Source organism: Staurois parvus, unplaced genomic scaffold (genome assembly GCF_062004578.1).
Source record: "Staurois parvus isolate SC_StPar_1 unplaced genomic scaffold, SC_StPar_1.0 ptg000656l, whole genome shotgun sequence".
NCBI classification, from domain to species: Eukaryota; Metazoa; Chordata; class Amphibia; order Anura; family Ranidae; genus Staurois; species Staurois parvus.
In genome coordinates this window covers 2290589-2315436 of record NW_028318452.1, presented here as the reverse complement: position 1 = coordinate 2315436, position 24848 = coordinate 2290589, and the positions used below count along the sequence as shown (strand labels likewise).

The following is a 24848-nucleotide window of genomic DNA, read 5'->3' as shown; positions in this document are numbered from 1 at the left end:
AGCAGCGATAATTTACTGCTGCTAAGTAAATGGTGTATGACTGATCTCTTACTGTAATCTCACAAGATTATAGTAAAAGCAGCCATTTTTCAGCGTTTGTAGATCGTTCTCCCTTCATTCGGAGAACTGATCTACACCACTTCATAAAAAGGCATTCACAGGAGAACTGTGTTCTCCGAGAATGCCAGAGAACTGAGCAGTGGTCATTTACCACTGCTTGATAAAAGGACACCTAATTGTGTAAGAGGCACACTGACCCCCTCCCTGTTAACCAGAGCAAAGTATACACCCAGTGTGTGAGGGCAAGTTTAACAGCATTCTGTGCTCCATTTCTGAATGCATTGTACTGGTCAATTTTATGGGAACTTCAGTTCATGTGCTTGGATAAAGATAATATTGGCATTAGAAAAACAGCATTGCCTAGAAATCATTCCTATATGCAGAAATCATGGAGCTAAAGTTGCCGTTTTCTCTTTTTCTTCTCAGTGTACTTAGATGGACAGTACTTTGTAAAAACAAAACAGGTAAGTTGCAGAAATTTAAACTGCTTTGTTTTTGTAAAATTCCTTTAAGATTTTCATCATAAAAATGAATTTCATCTTGAGCAAAGCACCGTATTTTTCGCTCCATAAGACGCACTTTTTTCCCCCAAAAAAATGGGGGGAAATGTCTGTGCATCTAATAGAGCAAATATGGAGCGGCCAGCCCGTCTTCCCGCCGCTGCCATGTTAGAATACTGCTCGGCTCTACTGTGCTCCTCGGTCCTACCTGTTCTTCAGTCTAGCGGTGTCCTGCTTTCACTTGCCGTCTTCTCTCCCTCGCACCGGCATCTTCAGTGTGGGCACCCGGCTGTGACTGCTTGCAGCTTCACAGCCGGGTGCCCACTGCGCATGTGCGAGAAGTGCTGCACTTTGTAAATGGCCCCCTGGTCTTCTGGTACCTGTCACATGTCCCACAAGACTACGGGGAGGGAGGGGGGGGACAACTCCGCAGAAGTGGGAGCGGGTACCTGCAAATTCAGGAAAATTTCAAGTGGTATGAATACCACTGAACATGTGTAGGCACTGTACATGTGTGTCACTTTGTGTGAACACGTATTTGCACTATTTGTGATATTGTGTGTGCACATGCATTTCACATAAGCACATACTGTATGTTCTTATTATGCATTTTTTGATGATTTATTGCAGTGATATAGTTATTCTTTTATATATATTTATTTTATAATTAGTTTTATTGTGTGATGACTGTGCTAATTATGATATTATATATGCACATGCATTATATGTGGTGTTATAGATATTCATTTATTTATAGTTTGGTATATATATTCATTGCACATTTGTTTTGATATTTGTTTTGAATTCATGTTTTAGGAGCACCAATACAACATCTCCCATGTATGTTACAATAATTAAGAGAGGAGTGTGTTTTGTAGTCCAGAAAATGAGATTTGGCTGCTAACACTATCTGGGATTTAAATGCAGCAATGAGTCAGGGCTGTCAACCCAGCTTTTGCAAAAAAGTTTCATGAAGAGATGTGATATGCTACAGTCTTAATGTTGTATATTGCATTTAATTTTTCTCCTTTTTTTATTTCAGTGGTCCAAATTTCTTCCTTTCCCTCCTTCAGTAACTTGCTATCAAACAATTTATCAGGTATGTAGAAAAGGTAAACATTATGCACACAACACATGCAAAACATATGTAGCCAGGTGCTGGCTATATCATTATGCCATCGTGTGACATTTACAGATGAGACTCCTTTTCCCCCGAGTGCCCAGTACTGGGACTGCTACATCACTTCCTGTAGCAGAGTGGATTCAGTTTTTCCGAGAGCAGAGGATCTTGGAACCCATGGTCCTTTAGCCAATACATCCTGTATTCTTGAGTGTTGATTGAACTACAACTACCAGATTGCTGCAGAATGAGAAGAATGCTGATATATTCTACAACAAGGTTAATATGTATACAAAATGCAGCGCTATTAATAAATCATAAATTATAATAATAAAACACAGTCCAATAAAAGGTGCTCCTTGATTCCCAGTGCAAATGATAGGAATGCGCACTAACCAGAAAGTGTATAAGTAATACGCATGGGAATATATATCCTGAGGATTCCCCTCTCTTTTCTGGTCTGGTCATGGAAATAGCTGGGAAAGATGGAGATCAAGCGCCCTCATGTGGTGAAGGAGTGGTCTAGCAGGTCAAAGAAGAATCAATCAATATAAAATTCCCCCTCTCAGGAGCTGACACAGGGATCACTCGGGGCTGTGAAAGTTGAAGAAGCTGATTAGTTGTCCTTGGCAACAGCTCTGATTTAACCTTGTTCCACTTTCCACAAATTAGACACTAAACATTCAGACATCTTGGGCAAGCTTCATGAAATCTACACCGCTCACCGAACGTTACCCGGCTTCGCTTCTCTCACAATCACACGTAGCATGATGCATTTGTTTTTCTCATAAAAGTGAACGGTTCGTTTAAGGAAATGCAAATACTAATCCAGTTCATAATGTTATGTATTTGTTCTCAAAAGTCGCATTGGTTCTGCATTCTTAAGCAATGTTCCCATTGGAAGTCGGATCCTAAATTACTGAGAGCGCTTACTATATTTTACACAATTTTGTTATGCTACAACAAGGGACTGGCTCGCTCTCTTTGCATGGGATTCAGAGTTGATTATGACTAAGAATGTGATTGTGTGAAATGCATTAACAGCCAGTATTGTCCTAGTGCTGTTTGTGTTCTTTTATGGATCAATAAATTATCTTCACTTTTTTCATCATTTCTCCAGAGTGCAGCCAAACCCTTCTTCTTTTCCATTCAGAGCTGAACACAGGGGGATTGCCATTCTCCTCTAAAGACATACAGTATTGCTGGCCTACTGCTGCAGGACACTGCACATCAGTTCAGCACAGTGGTGATGCTGATTGCCACTGGGATTGAATCAGCTTCTCTGCATTGGCACTGTTTCTGTCCGGTCTTCAGACATCTCTGCTCGCCATGCTGTCAGGCGTAACTCTGTACTTCCCTGCAAACAGCCAAGAGCCTGGCACAAACTCTCATTTCTAGGAAACCATAGTATTTGTGAGCGGTTGGATGCCCAACCTATTTCTGTCATCATTCTGCTTGCAGACACCTTTACACCTCAGTTACCAGAAGTTTATGCTTATGGGCCCCACCAATGCTAGCAGACGACAGCAGATACCACCATACCAGCACCTTTAAACATTGCAGGACTGAAGTTGCAATCTCTAGTTAAGGGACCTTTTCTCTTCTAAGACCATTGTTAATCATTTTATGGTATCTATATCTATTTATGCCAGAGTATACATTTTCAGAATTCTCTGCATGCCCCACTGCGGCTCCAGTGGCACGGAGGGAACTGATAAGTCAACAAGCCTTTTCTTCCCTCTCTTGCTGCTGGTATTGAAATTAAATACTTGAAGCTTACTACTCATGACTGTACAACCTGTTAAACATTGCTAATTAATTATCCCTATTTTAGCAGTGTTCAGATTTTATATCCTTTTTTATCTTTATAAAGTTCCATTACCTTGTTAAGCAGGTTTATTGACAGTTCTTTTCTGCTCCCCGTGGCTCAGTATTTAGCCTGCTCTGTGCATCCACGTGAGAGCTAACAAACTATCTATTTAAACACAGACACTAATTGCAATTTAAAAAGCCACAGATGTGAGAAATTACCCTTTTAATTGCCATTTTAAAGTGTGTGTCTGTACCAATCCCAAACATTCCAGGGTATGTAAGCTTTTGATCAGGGCCATTTGGGTGATTCCTGCTGTTATGATATAAAAAGGAGCCAAACTACGATGTGATAATAAATGGCTTCATATGATTACTTTCCTTAACCAAGACAGCTATTTGGCACGATTAGTCATATTTTTAAGACTATTATTAAGACTAACAATACAAAACGCAGTGCAAAACTAAACATAAACACAGTGCAAACAAACCAAACCACCTACAGATAACAATACATACAATGCAAGAGTCGTCAGGCAGGCTGGGTCAGTAGCAAATGGGCAAACGGAGTACCAGGAACAGGCGGGAGAGTGGTCGGGGGTCACAAGCTGGGTTCAGTAACTCACGGGCAGCGCGGTGCAGAGGGTTAGGCAGAGAATGGTCAGGGTCACAAGCCAGGGATCAAGCAGGAGAAGTCAGCAGAGGTCAGGATCAGGCAGGGTCGGCAACAAGTCAGGCAGGAACAGGAACAGGAACACAGGATACAAGATACAGGGGCCCATGGAAAAACACACACCAAGGCCCTGACTGTGAGTCTGGCCATTCCGTAAATACAACCCCTGCAATCAGCTTCAGGTGTTTGGCTGACTGCAGGGGTGAGTCTCTGATTGCTGAGAGCACCCGCTGGCCAGCCCTGGTACTGCAGCCCACAAGGCAGGTGAGTCCCACCATTATTAGCAAGTCCATTCCTGACAGGATGGCTGCGATTGGTGTGTGTTTACCAAGGCATGAAAGCCCCCACCACTCTTCTTGAATAGGACAGTTGAATATCTGCTGGTAGTTGTAGCCCTTTGCGATATTGTGTCAAACTCCTGGCTGTAGCCCCAAACACAAAATTCCCAGCCATAGGCTTTAAAGCAGAACTTTACTCATAACAGCTTGATAAAAAATAAAGTTCTTTAGCAAGGAACATACATTCCACATTAACCACTTCCAGTCCGGACACTTTTACCCCCTTCCTGACCAAGGCAATTTTCAGCTTTCAGCGCTATCACACTTTGAATGACAATTGCGCGGTCATGCAACACTGTACCCATATGAATTTTTTACCATTTTTTTTAGACAGATAAAACTTTATTTTGGTGGTATTTATTCACCACTGGGATTTTTATTTTTTTTGCTATGTAAATAAAAATGTCCAAAAATTTTGAAAAAAAGTGTTTTTTTTATAAAATTTTGCAAATAAATAATATTTCATCATAAATCTTGGCCAAAATTTATTCCGTTATCTTTTTAGTAAAAAAAAAAAGCCAAATTAGTTTATAACCAAAAATTATAATTTTTAAACATTTTTTTTTACATTTATTTTTTTTTTTATATTATTATTTATTTTATTATTTTTTTTTTTTACATACTGTCACCCTAGCAGTGTACTACTTTTGGGGGGTGATGAAGATATTTTTTTTTTTTTTACACTGATTGCTTTTACACCCATATAGGATGTAAAAGCAATCATTTATCTTTCTCTCTGCATTCCTGCAGCCATTGAGAACTACTGAGTGAGCTGTGAATGGTCACAGCTTGTCACATGGTACAAGGCTGTTGTGAATAGCCTTGTACCATGTGACCTCTGTGATCATTCACAGATTTCACACGTAGTAAGCAATGATGTCAGAAGTGACATCTTGCTTACTACTTTGCATGTGATCACTGATTGGCCAATGAGTGATCACATGATCGGGACCTCGTACAGAGGTCCCATCCAACGACCGGAGGACACAGCGGGCACCGGATCGTGGTGCTGCGCACTCCTGGGGAGCGCGCACAAGCAGGGTGCAGGGAGGCCGTTTATAAACGGCCACCCGAGCCTGCAGTGCCACCGTCCGGCCGTTTATATACAACGGCCGGTCGGGAAGTGGTTAATAATTATGCTACCAAAGTTAGTGTGTGCTGTAAATTGCCTCCAGCATTGTTCCTGTTTCTTCTTGCTGGAGGCTGCCAGTGTGTTACTGGATTTTAAACAGTATAGGCATGTATTTTTAATGTTTTACATAGCTATACCTGAAAAACGGGCCAGCCTGAAGTGATCTAGCAAGAATTTTCTGACTAAAGTTTCACTTTAATATTCAAGAATAAAGGAATGTCAACACATGAAATATATTTTCTGCACTTTACTGTAACTTAAGATAGCCATGACATCTGACATCACATTGACATACTGACAGAATTATTCGCTTTCGAATGCCACGCACAGAAGCAGGCATTCTGTAGCTGCCATTTAGACGCAGAACACCAGCATATAATTTTGTAAGCTATCTTCATATATCACCTCCTCTCCACCACAGAGTTGGGACCACTTTCCCTATGTATACGAAGTATAAAGAAGCTACCTTCATTAGTATACCAGTCTCTCTATCTCAATGTCCTCTCCATAGCTCTACCAAGCCGGGTATGTTCCCGGATGACACACTCACTCCCAGGTATACTAGTACTCACTTCAAAGGATTCTGGAGTGGCCTAAAAGGACTTTTGAAACCTGCCCATGCCCACAGACAACCATATAAGAGTAAGGGTGACTATAGCTGGTCCTACTGGGTGTGTTTTACCTCACCTGAGGTTTCAGCCCTCATAAGGGCAGTAGTCGACTAAATCCAGATAGCTCTAGGGTGTTTGATTCCCATGCCCCAACTCACAAGGCCTTCCCATCCTGGCATTTGTATTGCCACTAACGCCACCCATTACATCACTACAGCAGGGTTTTTGAAAACCCCATGCTTTCTCTCCTCTCCTTTCAGGGATGACAGCACAGGCTAGACGGCTTCTGATTGGTGACTGTGCTGACAAATCAAAAACAGTCTAGCCGTACTGTCATCCCTGCAATGAGAGATGAGCAAGCCAGGGAGATTTCCAATCCCCAGACCTCTCCTTGTAGGGATGACATTTGGAGAGGACACCGCAGGCTTGTGTTCCAGCCCCCTGCCACTCCCATTAACAAAGAGATATTTATCTGAGAATACATGGAAGGGAGGATGCAGCCTCCTGTGCGAATTGCCATGTCTGTGCTTTTACAGAATGGGTCTGTGACAGACTTCTAGCACCGCTCTTTCGTGAACTCAGTCTAGGACAAGCCTGGGTTCACACAGGAGCAGTGGGCAAACCACATGCAATTTGGACAGGAATCGTACCCCAGTCCTGTTTAAATCGCTTGCTATTCTTTGCGGTGCAAGTTGCGTCCATTGATGCAAATTGCACCGCAAAATATCCGTTTCAGGTATCGTTAGCATTTTTGCAAGTACTTGTGAGAATACCCGCTATCGGCACCGATACCGGTATCAGCACATCCCTAAGGGGCCCCACGCCCAACTACCAATTTCCTTACACCAGATCATATCGGAAACAGAACTATTTAGTGGTTAGCAAGCTAACTGCACCTGCCAATAGGTGAATCATAATTTTGGTTTTCATATAACTGCTATTTACTGTATAAAACAATCTATCCATATTTACATCTTTGTTCGTTTCTACATTTATACTATTTGCATATGCTGGTTTTTGGTTCAGTTTGTTTGTTGGAGCAAAATGCACTTCTTCACATGAACATATACAGTTTCCAGTAAAAGCTTCATTGTTAGTAGAAGCAAGAGAATGCAAATCAGCCCAGGGTGCCCCCACCAAGTGGGACATGTTGGAATTGACAGACATACCAGCACGACCAATTTGATAGGGGCACTCTAAAAGGATTTGCATTCCCTTGTTTCAGCTAACATCATATTATTAACATCTGGTTTTTGGTTGATGAGGAACATTTGAGCGCATCTAAAGGGGAGATCTATTACCAACTGTGAACCTTTTGTTGGAATTATGCATAATTTCCATTGAAGAAGTGGACTTTGCTAAAACAAATGCATTGGCACAAGCATGTGCAAATAACATAAAATGTTTGCATATGACGAAGAAGTTTTAGCAAAAATATATAAGCATATAACAAAACATTCTTGCCAACCCCCAAGTTATATAAATCATTGAAAATTAATAGATAAAAAATGATTAGTTAAAGCTTTTTTTCACAGCTACTTTTCCTTAAGACTTCATTAATACCTGAGCAGACTGATTGTCAGGCATATATTTGTGGGCATTTTTGCACGGGTATAGAAGTGTATTTCAAGACTATTTAAGCTTCAGGTGTTTTTGTTTTAGCCATGGGAAAGCACTAGGAGGAAAAGACCTTTGCTACCAGCAAATGAGGCCAGATACAAGGGATGAAGCTTTTGGTTTGCCATGAAGCTTGCAAGTTCAAAGTTTGTGATTGTGAATTAATGTGGTATATTTACAAGAATGAAGTCTTAGTAACCATAACACACTTTCTGGTCTTTGAACTTCAGCGGTTTGATGTAGAGGGACCAATGGGAGCTTTATGTTCCAGCTCCTTCATTTTAAAAAGGTGGGTTACCAGCAGTCACTTGTCAGTTTGTGTTGCATTAATTTAGGGAGTGCTGACAGTGTGTGTAGGGAGAGTTAGTTGCTATATGGCTCTATACTGTACTATATTGGGCTGAATTACTGAGGACTGCAGTGTGGTGGATTGCATATTGTTGACTCTCATTATGTTTACAGTTCAGAGGAAAAAATAAATCTGTGGCAGTGTAAGTAAGAAAACAAATCCTATCTATTGATCTGCCAAAGGCAGACTGCACTCCTAACTTCTTTTGCACTGAAATCCCAAGCAGCATTGTCAGCCCTTGAGTAAATCTTCCTCTGCTGGACTACTGAACATCTGCTCTATATAAGATTTAGTAGAGAAGTGTGTTTTGTAGTTCTGTAAATAAGAACAACACTGGCTGATACTAGCTGCTATCACTGTCTGGGATTTCAGAGCAGCTGAGTCAGGGATGTCAACCTCGCTTCTGTAAAACATTTCCATGAAGAGATATGATATATTACAGTCCTAATGTTGTATATTGCATTTAATTTTTCCCCATTTTCTTTATTTCAGTCATCCCAGTTTCTTCCGTTTCCTCCCTTGGTAAGATGCCATTACACAATGTATCAGGTATGTAATAAAAGTAAATGTTATGCACATAACACCATAAAATACATCAGAACCAGTATATGCAAATAATATGAACGTCCAAATATGACAAAGGAGGAAAATTAGCACAAAATATTTAAGCAAAGATTATTTATGATTAATTATTGGTTAAACCCACAACTGCTTTTTTCATAGCTAGTTTTCCAAAAGGCTGCATTAACACCCAAGCATACAGATTTTCAGGTGTATATTCATGTGTTTGTGCACATATAGAAGTGAACTATCGAACAACTTCTCTGTATGTTAGCAGAATTAGGAGAAGTGTGTGTTTTGTATTCCCGGAAATAAAAACTGGCTGCTAAGACTGTCTGTCTGGGATTTCAGCGCAGCCAAGGCAGGGTCGTCATCCCAGTTTATGTAAAGCATTTCTATGAAGAGATGGGCTATGTTTCAGTCCTTACATAGAGATAGGTGGTCATGAAATTACAAAAATATGAAATGCTGCCTGTGGAGGAGAGGAGTTTTCTAATATTGATGCAGTCCTAGTGGAAAGTTATCGGTTACTACCAGAGACCACGGTTAAGAGGGTGAAGGAATAACGGCCATCAGGACCATACTGCATATTGGGATGGTCCCAAAAGCGAGTGTGACTTACCTAGAGATAGGTGGTCATGAAATGACGTTGAGTTTACATCTATGTGAGGCACCAGTGTGAACGCAGTGAAGCACTTGTCATTCCAATATGGAGGTTCACCGTTAAAGATACAGCACCATTGCACTAATTATTCACATGTTGGGACTGAATATTAATATTGTATTTGAATTTTGTTGATTGATATCACTTTAAATTGCACATTGGATTTAGTTGATCTGTGACCTTACCGCGGTCCATTTTGAAATATTTATGTTTCAGTCCTAATGTTGTAAATTGCATTTCATTTTTCCCCATTTTTTTTCTATTTCAGTCAGAAATTGCAGGAAAACGTACGACCATCTGTCCGCCAACTGAAGCTCCGCAGAGGATGGGTGATGCAACAGGACAATGACCCAAAGCATACAAGTAATTCAACAAAAAAATGGCTGCAACAGCACAGAATACGCCTTCTGGAGTGGCCCAGTCAGAGTCCTGACCTCAACCCGATTGAAATGCTGTGGCATGACCTTAAGAGAGCGATTCACACCAGACATCCCAAGAATATTGCTACACTGAAACAGTTTTGTGAAGAGGAGTGGTCCAAAATTACTCCAGATCCTTGTGCAGGTCTGATCTGCAACTACAGCAAACGTTTGGTTGAGGTTATTGCTGCCAAAGGAGGGTCAACCAGTTATTAAGTCCAAAGGTTCACATACTTTTTCCTCCCTGCACTGTGAATGTTTATATGTTATGTGCAATTAAACAATGGCAACATCTAATGTTTGTGTAGTATTATGTTCAGCAGACTGTGTTCTTCTATTGTTGTGACTTAGATGACGTTCAGAGCACATTTTATGCCAAATTCATGCAAAACTCCATGTAATCCCAAGGGGTTCACATACTTTTTCTTGCAACTGTAGCACAAACTTTTTAAGCAAAGAACACACGTCTGCCAAATCTGAGTTATATAGCATGGAAAGTAAGAAAACAAATATTGGTTAAAGTTGCAGCTGCATTTTTCACAGTTACTTTTCCATAAGGCTACATTAAGATTTTCAGGCATGTATTTGTGAGCGCTCTTGAGGGCGCATAAAATAAGTTAGAAGCGTATTTAAAGCATTTTAAATGTGTATTTAAGCTTCAGTTGTTTTTGTTTTAGCCAAAGGAAAGCACTAGAGGAAGGAGACCAATTATTAAGGGATAAAAAATGCCTGAAAAACATATACATATTTATATATAGTATACAGTAGATCACAAGCTTAATAATGGCATGCAATGCCAAGCTGCGGTTTCTAAAGCGAGCAAAATCCTCTCTTGTATTAAAAGAGGTATAGACTCCAGAGAGAGAGATATCATATTACCCCGGTACAAATCATTAGTAATACCTCATCTGGAATATGCAGTTCAGTTTTGGGCACCAATTCACAAAAAGAACATTGGGGAACTGGAGAAAGTACAGAGAAGGGTAACCAAACTGATAAGAGGCATGGAGGAGCTCAGCTATGAGGAAAGATTAGAGGAACTGAATGTATTCTCTCCTGAGAAGAGGAGATTAAGGGGGAATATGATCACTGAAAGGATCTAGATAACTTCCATTTTGTATTATGTACGCCATTTTAAGTATTAAGTTAGCTTTTTGTAGATATATTAGAAGTTTAATGAAACTGTTTTTGGTTGTTCAAGGATGTATCAACAGAAGCTAACATGACCCTGACAATGTCTTTGTCTGGCTGTATTCCAGAAAGTTAGCCAAAACAATTTGTACCAAGAAATGTATATGTTATGTTTTATGTAGTTAGCTCATGATGGAAAGTTACAAGTTACAGTTTTGAAACTCGCTCCCCCCTCCCTTATTATTATCTGTAGTCTATATAATCTTATTAATGTCTAATAAACTTTGAACATCTCTGAGCATAAGCTGCCGTTATTCCCGTGTTCAAGGGGTGTTCCCAGAATTCTGCTGATAAACCAGGAATCTCTCCACAGACCGGGGGTCTCTGAGGGAAAAAGAAAATCATTCCTTTCAATCACCATGTATAAATACATCAGTGGTTTATATAGTAAACTCGGTGTAGAGTTATTCACCCTGAGGTCATCACAGAGGACAAGGGGACACTCTTTACGTCTCGGGGAAAAGAAATTTAATCTCCAAACACGGAAAGGTTTCATCACAGTGAGAGCTGTGAAAATGTGGAATAGACTCCCTCAAGAGCTGGTTCTGGCCAGCTCAGTGGATTGCTTCAAAAAAGGCCTGGATTCTTTCTTAGATACACAGAATATAACTGGATTCTAACATTTATAGGTAAAGTTGATCCAGGGAATATCCGATTGCCTCTCGGGGGATCAGGAAGGAATTTTTTTCCCTGCGGGAGCAAATTGGATCATGCTTTGCTGGGGTTTTTTTGCCTTCCTCTGGATCAACTGTGGGTATAGGAAATATAACTTTATTTTTTTAATAGTTGAACTGGATGGACTTTTGTCTTTTTTCCAGCCAGACTAATGCAGGCCATAGACAGGTCGAAAACCGACCATTTTATTATAAAAAAAACCCGAAAAATCGGTAATTCGATCGGCCGACGTTACCACCAACGGTAAAAAAATCGGCCGATTTTCATCCCGTCTACGGCCGGCATTTAACCCCATAATTACTTCTGTCCCTTGCAGGGAGCTCCGCTGTTATATTTTACATGAAAAAGTCTTGCGTTTGCAGCAATGTATCCATTTGTATCCATTTTGGATACAGATGTTTTTATTCGGATACAAATAGATACATTGTTGCAACCGCAAGACTTTTCATATAAAATATAATAGCGGACTGGAATTCTTCTTCTTTTTCTTCTTCTTCTTGCAGGTCACAGCTCAAGCGCAGATTTATTTATTGGTAAAACAATCGGTCGATTTGCCCATCATTGCCAGGAAAATTGGCCAATCGTCAAAATCGGCCCTGAATTTTCCAACTTGACAGATAAAAAAAATGTGCCAAAACCCCGAAAAACGACCAACCAATTAACCCACTAACGGTGCGAAAATCGGCCGATTTTTTTTTCGCTGGAAAAATCTGCCAATTTTCATCCCGTCTATGGCCTGCATAACTATGTAACTATGTAACAATATTTGACAGACCAAATTCTTAGTAACCACAATGCATTGTCTGGCCTTTAAATCATTAGACTTAGAGGGGTCAGTGTTAGAAGCTTTTATATTTGCCAGCCCCTCACTTTAAAAAGGTGGGTTACCAACAGTCATTTGTCAGTTTGTGTTGGTAATTTATGGAGAGCTGACAGTATGTGAAGGAAGAGTTAGTTTCTATACGGCTCTATACTATACTATATTGTGCCAAATTACAAGGATTGCAGTGTGGTGATCTGCATATTGTGGCGAATTTCCTCCGTGTTTACAGTTCAGAGAAACAACTGAATGTGTGGTAGTGTTTTCCAAGTCAGAAAACATATCCTACCTGTTGATTTGCCATATATAGACTGAGCTTCTTACTTGTTATGAGATGACAACTTTGTGTTTTTGCATTGAAATCTCAAGCAGTGTTGTCAGCCCTGCCCAGGTCATTCTTTCTCTGCTGGACTACCAAAAATCTAACTCCTATTGTAAGAATTAGGAGAAGGGTGTGCTTTGTAATCCAGGAAATGAGAACAACACTGGCTGATAACACTGCTTGGGATTTCAGGGCAACTGAGACAGGGTTGTCAGCCCAGCTTCTGCAAAACATTTCCATGAAGAGATGCTATATGTTACAGTCCTAATGTTTTATATTGCATTTCATTTTTCCCCCATTTGCTTTATTTCAGATATCCCAGTTTTTTATATTTTCTCTGTCAATAGCACACTACCATACAATTTATCAGGTATGTAGAAAAGGTAAACATTATGCACATAACCAAAAAATACATTGGAACCAGTATATGCAAATATCCAAATATGTCAAAGGAGGAAAAGGTTTAAAATAATGGAGCTTTGTTATATGCCATCCTCCTCACTTTAAAATGATGGTTTGCCTGCAGTCATTTGTCAGTTTTCAGTCAGTAGTATTTTAGGGAGAATTGACAGTCTATGTAGAGAGGGTTAGTTGTCGTATGGTTCTATACTGTACTAGATTGTGTTACATTTACTGTGGATTGCAGTGTGGTGGGTTGCTTTTTTATGTGTACTCCCCCTGTGTTTACAGAGACTCTACAGTCTTTTTTAGCACTTCCTTTATGTGTGTTTGTCAGTAACAACTGTAGTTGATGCTTACTTCCAGACCCCTCCTTTGAAGTTTTTTTTGTTGTGGTGGTGGTTTTTTTTGTTTTTTTTTTCTTTTTTATTTCACATTTAACCTTTTTTTTTTTTCTGCTAAACCTAAAACTTGGGTTGAGGTTTAGGGCATATTCATGCTTGTTCATTTTGATGCAGCAAAACTCTTGCAATTTTGCTGCATGAAAATTCATGTCAGGTAGAAATATGTGTCATGACAGCGCTGGATCTCTTGAGTGGATGAGTATGGGTATCCAAATTTTACTTTGTTTATGGTCGGAGGTAGCCCTGTGTCAACTGAGACATCCAAAGGGGCCCCAGTGAGGTTCTGTAAAATGCTGAAAGGATAGGAACGCCACAATTATTCCGCTATTCCGCTAAAATTTTGTATGAAACATGATGCAAAAATGACAAATGCATTTTGGGGGCTCACAACTCCTCCTTCTTCAGGGCTCTTGTGCTATCAGTGAATTCAAATCTGTACTTGACTGCAGTTGTGTGAAACAAATGGATAGATGAGTGGTTGTGAGGACCAAACAGGGCTTATGTAATTATTTTCATCACAAAGTGTAATCATTGCAGTGATCTCATTATTTCCTATGTGGTTCTAATCCATGCGCTGCAATTTAGCTTGAAAAACAGAGAGAAACTATGAGCCTTGTGTGGTAAATTATTATGACCAAAGCACCACATATTTACCCCCTCCCGATTGCCAAAGCTGCCATAAAATGTAGACAATCCCCTTTATTAAAAACAAAAAATGTCAGTCAGGAAGAATTTATGCAATGGAGTTAGTGAGGTGAGTGGGTTCTGCGGGACAAGACAATGCTCACACTATTTAGAGCAGTCTTTCTCAACCATTTCAGCACAAGAGCCATTGAAATAACTTTGCAATCTCTGGGAACCTCTGCTAAAAATTTCTATGCCTACAACTCAAGATATATTAGTGTGAGGGTCAGTAAGAAGAATTATCCTTACATTTGTGGTCATTGGGAAGAATCCCCCACTTATAGATATCTAAAAAGATCAGTGGTGTCAGCTGGAACTTATCTGAGAGGAAGTCATTGCTCATAGCTCAAGGAACCCCTACCGATATTTGCCAGACAAAATTCTTAGTGACCACAATGCATTGTATGGCCTTTAAACTTCGGTCACCTGACTTAGAGGGGCCAGTATTGGGAGCTTTGATATTTGCCAGCCCCTCACTATAAAAAGGTTAATTACCAGTAGTCATTAGTCAGTTTGTGTTGGTAACTTTAAAAAAGCCGATAGTATGTGAAAGAGTTAGTTGCTATATGGCTCTATACCACGGGTGTCAAACTGTTGTAAACTACAAGTCCAATGAGGCATTGCAAGATTGACTTTTACAAGCATGATTCCGAAAGGCAGAGGCATGATGGGACTTGTAGTTTTGTAACAGCTGGAGGGCCGCCAGTTTGACACCCCTGTTCTATACTATACTATATTGTGCTCAGTTACATGGATTGCAGTGTGGTCGGCTGCATATTATGGTGGATTGTTCCCGTGTTTACAGTTCAGAGAAAAAAATCTGGATGTGTGGTAGTGTTTTAAAATTGGGAAACCATATCCTACCTGTTGATCTGCCATAGAAAGACAGCTCCAAACTACTTATGAGCTGACAAATTTGCATTTTTCAAAGAATATGTAAACAGGATCAAACTGCACAAGTCTCCAATCACCTTATCCTACAAAGCTGCAAATATTAAAGAGGATATCCTCTCTTTTCAAAAACTATGAATAGTAAAATATTGCGCTTTGTAAAACAGTAAACCTCATTAAACATGCATGTGCACTATGAAGGCCCTCATACCTATAAAAAGAGATCAAATCAGTAAAACCAATAAATAAAAAATATTTTGTGAACTTCACTAGTTATGTACATACATTATAAAGACACTAAAATCTGTGAAAAGTGATCAAATCAAAAACAGTGACCCAAATGTGAACTCCAAAATGGTGCCAAATGATATCATAAAAAAGAAAACATGCCTCTCATAGTGCAGTATGTATCACAATCCTTTATTTGTACAAGTTAAATCCTACTTACAGACTGTAGAGCAAAAAAAAGCATTCAAAAAGACCGCTTCCAAAATGGCCGACAGTGCGATGATGTCAGTGGAAGGCTCTGACCAACGCGTTTCGGAAGTGGGTAACAGGAAGTGAGTCCAAGCCTCGGTTTAAAAATTCTATCCTCCAGTCTATGATACCAAAGCTTCTATAAAATTCAGACAATCCTCTTTATTAAAAACAAAAAATGTCAGGCAGGCAGGATGTCTGCATATGGAGTTAGTGTGAGGTGAGTGGGTTCTGCAAGACAAAACAGTGCTCACACTATCTAGAGCAGTCTTTCTCAATCTTGTTAACTCAGAGAAACCCATGAAATAACTTTGCAATCTCTGGGAACCCCTGCTAAAAATGTTGATGTCTAAAACTCACGATATATTAGTGTGAGGGTCAGTAAGAAGAATTATCCTTACATTTGTGGTCATTGGGAGGAATCTCCCCTTACAGGTATCCAAAAAGAGCAATGGGGTCAGCGGGAACTTATCTGAGAGGAAGTCATTGTTCATTGCTCAAGGAACCCCTAGTGATCTTTGAAAGAACTCTAGGGTTCCATAGAAAACTGGATGAGAAACCCTGATCTAGGCCAGGTCTGCTTTTTCATTTTAGAATAGCTGTACTATACAGCAACAGCACACTTAGGAGGTAGTTGAGTGGCTAATAAAGCATTTTTTTATTTCCTCTCCTAAGCGTAGGGTAGCCAGTTGTCTGCATCTGCTGCTAATGCACCCTTTTCTTCCTCCTCCTCATCCACTTCTGACAATTTCGTAAACTGGCAACAAGGAGTCAGCAAATTTATTTGATCACACAATCACTGGCTTTCTGCAGAAGGAAGACCTTGGTCACGTACAAGTATTCCTATAATATTGTAAATATCGAGGATGAAGAAGTCAACGCCAAGGCCAGAGTGGGAGGGAACATCAGACGGGGAGCAGCAAGAGACAGTAATGATTAGCAGCTGGAGCTTACTGCAGTGTGGTCTAGAGCCATGAGCGTGGTGGATAATAAGGTAGCAGCTACTTAGGCTGGCCATACATTATGCAATTATCTTCCAATTTTCTGTCCAATTTCCTTTAGATTTACCTTCAACTGCGTAGTGCAAGGGCCTGCCTAATTGGATACAACTGAAAGTGTTGTTTAGGTTTGTCCTCTTATTATGTGGTTTTTGGTAAATCTAAACCAAAAATCTCCAGATAATTGTATAATGTATGGCCAGCCTTACACCAGTCAAATCAAGCCTACTACCATTTCAAAAACGGTCAGGTGTCGCAGCCAAAACAACCCAAAAAGCCTTTCTTTTCAAGTCAAAATAATCCAGATTGGGGTGTTCTTGCTATACTGAAGCCAAGCTAAGGTGAACAGTTTTTAAACTGATAATTGTTTTCTCCATTCATTTCTCTGCACTTCTCAGAGAAAAAAGATCTCCTCTGCTGCCTGTTTATGAAGCGAAGAACTTCTGTTCAAAAGGAGAAAAGAAAAGAAGTTTTTCCTCTGGAAACAGCTGAGATCTGTGTAGAGGGGAGGGGGGAGGCTGCCTGTGATCTCCTGAGATATTGTGAAATTACAGAGCAGCCGAGTTCAAAAATGAAACCAAAGCTATTACAATTTTATTACATAAAAATAAGCATTAGGCATTGGGGTTGTTTGCTAACATGTATTTTGGCTTGTTTTTATGACAATCTCACATTGTAGTGCACTCTTTAAATGCATATTTTAGTCCTTTTTACTGCACATTTTGGTGCTTTTCTAGCATGTAATTTTGTGTGTGTGTGGGGGGAGGGGTTTATTGTGCATCTTGTTGCTTTTTAAGCGTGTTTTGGTGCTTTTTTTAATGGGCATTTTGGCACAGGTTTTCTCTCAAGCCTTTTGGTGGGTTTTGTTTTGGCTTTTCTTTTAACACATATTTTGGAGCTTTTTTAACACACATTTTGGCACTTTTCTATGTGCATTTTGGCAAAAACCTGCATCTGCTAGCTGCGTTTGGGGTGTCATTAACAATGACAAGAGTGACATGCGTTTTGCATGCGTTTTTGGAATGCGCACAAAAACACGTTTCTGCAGATTCCTGGAATGCACAGGTGTGATTGGGCTGTTAAAAATGAGCCAAAATGCATGTTAAAAAGCACCAAAATGCACATTAAAAAGTGCTAAAATGCATGTAAAAAATGCACCGAAATATGCATAAAAAAGCAACAAAATGCCAAACTGTACCTTTTTGGGCATGTAGCATTGTGCATTTTTTCAACACGTGTTTTGGTGCTTTATGTAGCTCATTTGTCACATGACAAAACATTTGGCAAAGTGCATGTTTGCTAACTGCATTTGGGATGCCAGTAACAATGAATGGCATCCAGAAGCATGTTTCACATTTTGCCACAATTTCAGTATGATCTGGAATCGCAGGCAATCACGCAAGAAATAAATTTTATATATATATATTATTATTATTTTTTTTTTTTTAACTCTTTGTTGCTAATATACAAGAAGAAAAAAGTTGTCTTTCTCACATAGCACCCAATTCTCTCCCAGATTCACCACCTCTGAGCTGGAGAATCTGGGACGGAGATATTTCACACTGACGGCCAGTGAGATCTTTAGATCTCACTTTCATAAACTGGCCGTTTGTGTGGTTGTGTGCTGTGAAGTGGAGAACATCTCTGCTCCTTATCTCAGTTACATACAGTTGCAAGAAAAAGTATGTGAACCCCTTGGGATTACGTGGAGTTTTGCATGAATTGAGCATAAAATGTGCTCTGAACCACATCTAAGTCACAACAATAGAAGAACACAGTCTGCTGAACATAATACTACACAAACATTAGATGTTGCCATGGTTTAATTGCACATAACATGTAAACATTCACAGTGCAGGGAGGAAAAAGTATGTGAACCTTTGGACTTAATAACTGGTTGACCCTCCTTTGGCAGCAATAACCTCAACCAAACGTTTCCTGTAGTTGCAGATCAGACCCGCACAACGATCTGGAGTAATTTTGGACCACTCCCCTTCATAAAACTGTTTCAGTGTAGCAATATAATTGGGATGTCTGGTGTGAATCGCTCTCTTAAGGTCATGCCACAGCATTTCAATCGGGTTGAGGTCAGGACTCTGACTGGGCCACTCCAGAAGGCGTATTCTGTGCTGTTGCAGCCATTGTTTTGTTGAATTACTTGTATGCTTTGGGTCATTGTCCTGTTGCATCACCCATCCTCTGCGGAGCTTCAGTTGGTGGACAGATGGTCCTACATTTTCCTGCAAAATGTCTTGATAAACTCTGCAATTCATTTTCCCATCAATGACAACAATCCGTCCAGGCCCTGAGGCAGCAAAGCAGCCCCAAACCATGATGCTCTCTCCGCCATGTTTTACAGTGGGGATGAGGTTTTGATGTTGGTGTGCTGTGCCTCTTTTTCTCTGCACATAGTGTTGTGTGTTCTTCCCAAACAACTCAATCTTGGTTTCATCTGTCCACAGTATATTTTGCCAGTAGTGCTGTGGAACATCCAGGTGCTCTTTTGCAAACTTCAAACGTGCTGCAATATTCTTTTTGGACAGCAATGGCTTCCTCTGTGGTGTCCTCCCATGTACTCCATTCTTGTTTAATGTTTTCCTTATTGTAGATGTGTCAACAAAAATGTTAGCATGTGCCAGAGATTTCTGTGGGTCTTTAGCTGACACTCTGGGATTCTTCTTTACCTCAAGCAGTCATTTTTACAGGACGACCACGCCTAGGGAGAGTAGCAACAGTGCTAAACTTTCTCCATTTGTAGACAGTCTATCTTACTGTGGACACATGAACATCAAGGCTTTTGGAGATACTTTTGTAACCCTTTCCAGCTTCATCCAAGTCAACAATTCTTGATCGTAGGTCTTCTGAGAGCTCTTTTCTGCGAGGCATGGTTCACATCAGACAGTGCTTCTTGAAACCAGTAAACCCAAAACAGGTGTGTGTTTTTTAAGGGCAGGACAGCTGTCAGCAACACATCCAATATCATCACACTGATTGGAGTCAAGGTTGGCTCACTCCTGGCTCCAATTAGCTCTGGGAGAAGTCATTAAGCTAGGGCCTTACATACTTTTTCCTCCCTGCACTGTGAATGTTTACATGTTATGTGCAATTAAACCATGGCAACATCTAATGTTTGTGTAGTATTATGTTCAGCAGACTGTGTTCTTCTATTGTTGTGACTAAGATGACGTTCAGAGCACATTTTATGCCCAATTCATGCAAAGCTCCACGTAATCCCAAGGGGTTCACATACTTTTTCTTGCAACTGTAAACCAGTACACATGACAGATCAGCCCTGATCCTCAGGATCGCAGCTCTTCTCTCTTTCATAAATGGACACCTAAATGTAAAAGTTAGAAAATCTATGGCACATCCAAAATCGTGTTGTTCTGTAAGATCCCATACAACTTAACCCCTGCTTATCTGCTGCCACAAATGTAGAGCTTATGCTAATAGTGCAGTAGAATGGCTTCCAGTTGACAAGCTTAACTGCATTCCGTTCTTATATAATGGATTCCTACACCCTGCTGTAATGGCATATATGCTGTTTTAGCTGCCAAAACATTTCTCATTCTGTCCATTCATTCCTAACATTTACACAGCCCTGCCACATAGCACCACTCTGTCTTGAGATCTGATTTTTCTCAGCTACAGCTGAGAAATAAAAATAGGTCCCTGTCCCCAGCCAGAGGAGCAGCTAACTAATGATCTCATCTTTATGCCACTCTGCTCTCTTCTCCTAACAACATTTTCCTTGTTAGCATTAGAACATTACAGTACAATTGCCTGACTCTTCTTGATGCTTCTTCAACTCCCAGTCGGAGCTGTGCTGTATAAGGGATTGCATGAGGCTGATACCAAGTAAAATTCAGATATTTATACTACTTTCTTTTAAAAATACACCCTATTATTTTCTAAATAAACACATACCTGAAATTATGATATTTTAGTTTTTTAGGAAATGTGGGTGCATTTGTTTATTTATTTTTTAAGGCTAAGAACATTTGCAACAAATACAGAAAATCCTGGTTGATGTTGCCAGATGGTCAATTCCTGTGAGCCTCTTTATCTCCTTCTATAAATTATTAATCAAATAACCCCTCTTCTCCCATTGAAGGCATGTTTGAAGTTCAGTCTGGGTGGCAACCATGGCTCCCTACATACAGTAGGTACAGTGGAGGAGTGAGAGTAGCTACCTAGGGACAGAAATGTGTTAATGGGATAACCAAGTGAAATAAAGGAATGAAGCCTTAAAAAAAGAATTCTACTTTAGTGACCTCATGTAAAAACTAGTAAATTGTAATAAAAAAATAAATTAAATAACAAACATGGTATACTTACCTGCTCTGTGCAATGGTTTTGCACAGAACAGCATCAATACTCTCTTTTTTTGGTCCCCCGCTGGAAGTACTGCTTCTTCCCCCCAGCCATGTGCCGCCAATCGCAAGCCTTTCACTATGGGGGCACTCAAGCAGGCTCGCTCCTGAGCTACGCTCCTGTGAATGGACATTGTCCATACACACTCAGAGCACATCTTGGCCCCTCCTCATTGGCTCACTGACTGTGACTGACAGCAGCAGGAGCCAATGGCTCCTGCTGCTGTGTGAGAGCCGGTGCTCTCATGCACATTGCTGGATCAAGATGGGGCTCAGGTAAGTATAAGGGGGCTGAAGGGGGAACTGCACCCAGAAGGTTTTTTACCTTAATAATTAGGATGCATTACGGTAAAAACCTTCTGCCTTAAGAACAACTTTAGGTTCCCTGGCTTTGATGCTAAGCCTCACTCACATTAAACATTTACTGAACAGGGGAAGGTATATGGGATGGGATATTGTGAAACTTCCCTTCATAGTCCTGAAATTCTAGCTTTTGGTAAAAAAAAAAAAGTCAAACCAGAAGAAAACAAAGATGCATAGAAGAGGATTTTCTAGCTTAAAAAATTAAGATCTTGAGTGTCCTGCTGTTAGGTAAGGCTTTTACTTTTAAAGGTTAAAATGATTGACATGTTCACTGTAAAAATCAGTAGCCATTTTATTAAACCTAATAAGTACAATCTACTGTAATATTGAGTACAGCCTATTATTTTCTACAACATTGCAGTAATGAGGTCAACCACAGACACTTACAAAGCTATCTTAAAGTGACTCTTCACCCAGTAAATGTCATGTAGCTAGCCCTATAAATATTTTTTTTATTTATTCAGTGCTTTATTTATTCAAACAGTAACATCATTATTCCTAACTTGGGGATATCAGTGCTTGATGTGCTACTATGGTCCCCACCCAATTCCTAAATATGAAATAACATGAGGAAAATATCAAAAATAAAATATACAAAAAAGTGATAAATGACAAAACCAGGGATGCTGCTACCACTATGTGTCCTCTAACGCACCTAACAGGAATACACACCAACCATGTGGTGCGCTATCCCTTAAAAGCTCTTGATTACATATATACATATATATATGTATATATCCTAAGTAATTAAATATGTCCGTTAGTAAATACTAAAAAAGTCCAAAATGGTGTATATAGTCCATGGAAACAAATTCGGTGCTGTGCAAACAAATAAGGTGCTGTCCCTCCTTTGGGTGAAAAACTTGCTCACCTTGTGATTAGACCTACAAATCAATATAGGCCACATGCGCTGTGTTAATCAGTGATATTAATTCAGATCAACCCTTCCATCTGGACTCTCCTTGATGTCTCCAAAGATGTGGACAATGCGCTCAAGCAAAAAGCATATATATCACAGTGCATCACCGTATGACTACTATAAAGTGAATAACATTAATAAGTGCACTTACATAAAAGTGTAGTAAAAAGTGGCTATCCAACCAAAATATCCTCTCTTGTGAGTTGTGGCGATTTTCAAACAACACCTCCAAAGCGTGCTCAATACCCCATCACCATGCACGCTCTCCTTCTCATTAGACCCATATAATCATAGGTCACAATTGCTTGAAATTCATCCAACTTGGTGTATTAGCTTCCACCTCTTTGCAGCTACTTCACTCATTCTGTCCCTTTAAGAGACCAATATCTTGCTGTATCCACCCAGATGAGTATACTATAGATGAGAAAGGATAATTCATAGTGCAACCCCATATACACACAAAATCATTTATTAAAGCAAAATATCACACTCAGTGTAAAAACCAAAAGGAAGTCACGTGACCAGTGGAAGTCCCTGAGGAGGTCATGTGACCAGTGACGTAATGGGTGGGGGAGGAGCATAGTGACATCACTTCCGGTATCGGAAGTGGTACTGCAGGAGCCATTTTGGTCAAGGAAATCAGCTTTCCTTTTGGATTTTATTCCCATACCGAAAATGAATAGGTTACCAAAGTTACAAAAATTCTCATAAGACAGAATACAACTTTGTAAGTGATGTATTGTATTGTATTGTAATGTAGTCTTTCGTTTCCAAGCATGCACAGTCTTGGTCACGAATACTGTATTGATAAAACGAAATTAATTTGACGAGATTGGGCGCATTCAGGGTGACGTGGCCATAGGACGTAGATGCACAATTGGGGAATATAGTAGTGAAGGGGGAGTTGTGCACTTTTAAAGATTTAAAAAGTAAAAAAGAGATATTTGTAGCATTAGATGAATTGAGATATTACCAATTAAGACATTTTGTTTCAAAGTTGCCCCAACCCCTGAGGATGGCGGAGGACATGCTCCCATTCAAAAAGATGATGGGAGCTCCAAAACATGTCACTTTTGGGATATATAAGATTCTTACTGAATTGAGGGGGACAAGTCCTCCTCTGTTCTTAGAGAAATGGGAAAGGGAACAAAAATGAATGAATCACAGAAGAATAAATTATTGAAATGAACACATGGGGTGATGAATATGAACACAGTTGAAATGAATTATAAATGGTATTTGACACCGAGTATTGCACATAAGCAACGAGTAGAAGTCTCACCGCTCTGTTGCAGGGGATGTGGAGCTAAGGGAACAATGGCTCATATATGGTGGGATTGTCCAAAAATACTGGGGTATTGGCAAGAGATAATCCAAATTATACAAGAGATATTGGGGACAACCATACAGAAGGATCCGTGGGTGTGTTTATTCTATAGGTCATATGTACCTGTGAAGCAGTATATAAATAGTGTATTATACAATCTAAATAGCGTGGCTAAAGGGCTTATTCCCAAATTTTGGCAGGTACAGGAGCCTCCAACAATGAGGGACTGGTTAGAGAGGGTTGATTATATAAACAAGATGGAGGAGTTATACCATATAGACAAAGGTAAAATAGAAAAATTTAGAAAGGATTGAGGAAGATGGTTTGACTTCAAGACATCTGGAAAATATATGGAAATAGTGGGAGGCCCAGTGTTCTGATCTGTAGTAGGAGATTTAAAGGGAATGTCTTGTATAACCGTAGCAGATATAGGAAAAGGGAAAAGAAAGGTCGGAGGGAAAGAAAGAATAATAAGAAAAAGAAGAGTAGGAAGAGAGAGTTGAGGAGAAAGGGTATAGACATGAACTGGATTGTTGGAGAGATATGGACTGGGGTGGGTTGTGTGTAGGGTGGGGATGGGGGGATTGGAATGAGGGGAGCTTGGGACAGGAAAGTTAGGGGAGTTGTTTGTACTTTAGATGTAAATGATAAATGGTTGCAAAAAACGTAATAAAAGATAAAATTAAAAAAAACGAAATTTGTTTGTTCTGACATGGCATGAGAAAAATTTTAGTGCTTGTCCCTTCGGCTAATTTTGCATGAACTGTCATAATCAGCTCTCTAAAGCTGTGTACTAAGGATCAGATCGGATGACCGCTCTGAAAGCGGTATTTTTCATCCAATTTTCTCATTGTGTGTACTAGGCATAAGGATGGGGAGAAAAAAGTTAGACAATGCTGGACATCCTCTGGCCAGTAAAAAAAGTGGATTGCCACAGCTTCTAATGCACACCATGAGCAGCTCACATTGTGCAGTGAAATCAGAGTGTAGGCAATTTCAGTACAGAAGATAAGCCTGTTCCACTGTGCAAGACTGAAAGTAATGCTGGAGTTCAACTTGAACCTTTTTGAGAATCTAAACACTTATGTTTTTGCGTTTAGTTTGGCCATACGTAATCTTAGTGCCGGTGGAAGAATTACAGTTACTACCCAA

General features: G+C 39.9%; 1 long non-coding RNA gene across 1 annotated transcript; it reads left to right on the top strand.

Annotated features, from left to right (window-relative positions):
• The first annotated feature begins 494 nt into the window (after positions 1–494).
• LOC149448818 (uncharacterized) lies at positions 495–10150 on the top strand. Its single transcript, XR_016315487.1, has 4 exons — positions 495–524; positions 1603–1659; positions 8702–8758; positions 9703–10150. It is a non-coding gene; the product is annotated as an uncharacterized LOC149448818 (long non-coding RNA).
• Positions 10151–24848: the final 14698 nt, after the last annotated feature.